The sequence below is a fragment of the Belonocnema kinseyi genome, chromosome 9 (genome assembly GCF_010883055.1).
Source record: "Belonocnema kinseyi isolate 2016_QV_RU_SX_M_011 chromosome 9, B_treatae_v1, whole genome shotgun sequence".
NCBI classification, from domain to species: domain Eukaryota; kingdom Metazoa; phylum Arthropoda; class Insecta; order Hymenoptera; family Cynipidae; genus Belonocnema; species Belonocnema kinseyi.
This window is the reverse complement of record NC_046665.1, coordinates 105,808,086-105,809,117: the sequence shown is the minus strand read 5'-3', so window position 1 is coordinate 105,809,117 and position 1,032 is coordinate 105,808,086.

Here is a 1,032-nt window from a genome sequence, read left to right as displayed (position 1 = left end):
ATCAAATAGTTGAATTTTTAACCCAAAAATTTAAATTTTCAACCAAAATCTTCATTTTTAACAAAAAAATATGTTTTTCATAAAATAGTTGAATTTTCAACAGAATAATTAAACTTGTGACAAAATAATTCAATTTTTAACAAAACAATCAAATTTTTAATAAAATAGTTGAATTTTCAACATAAAAAGGTGCAATTTTGACCAAATGATCGAATTTTCAAGCAAAAAAATTTTAAAATTCAACCAAATAGTTGTATTTTCAACCGTAAGAATTTCTTTTCAAAAAAATACATGAATTTACTACACAATGGTTCAATTTTCAACTTATAAAAGATAAATTTCTAACCCAAAAATAGAATGGTTAAAATTTTAGGTAAAAAAAATAATTTTTAACAACAAAATTAATTTTCGAGAAAAGACATGTATCTTCAACCAAAGTTTGGTTGCATTTTGAACCCAAAAAGATGAATTATCTACAAAAAAGTCTGACTTTTTAACCCACAACTATTATTTTTCAACTTAAAAGTAAATTATGTAAGAAACAGTTAAATTGTTAATTATATAGTTTAATTTTTAACCAAATAATTGAATTTTCAAGCGAAAAAGACGCACTTGTAATGACAATATTAATTTACAACCAAATAGTGGAATTTTAAACTAAAATGATGAATCTTCAACAACAAAATTAATTTTTTACAAAGTAGTACAACTTTTAAACCAAGCAAGCTTAGTCTCAAGCAAAAAAAAACTTAAAAGTAAATTAAATTAATTAATGTATTAGATAATAAATAAATTAAATTAAAAAATTAACTAGCAATTAATTTTTCAACCAAAAAACGTGAATTCTCAACAAAACATGTAACAGTTGATATTGAATCTTAAAAAAAATAAAGATTCAGCAAGAGTTCAACATTAAAAAAATAGTTGAATTTTCAAGCAAAATAAGATTTTTCAATCCAGAAGATTAATTTTCTACCAAAAAATGAATTTCCAACAAAACACATGAATTTTCAGCAAAATAGTTAAGTTTTC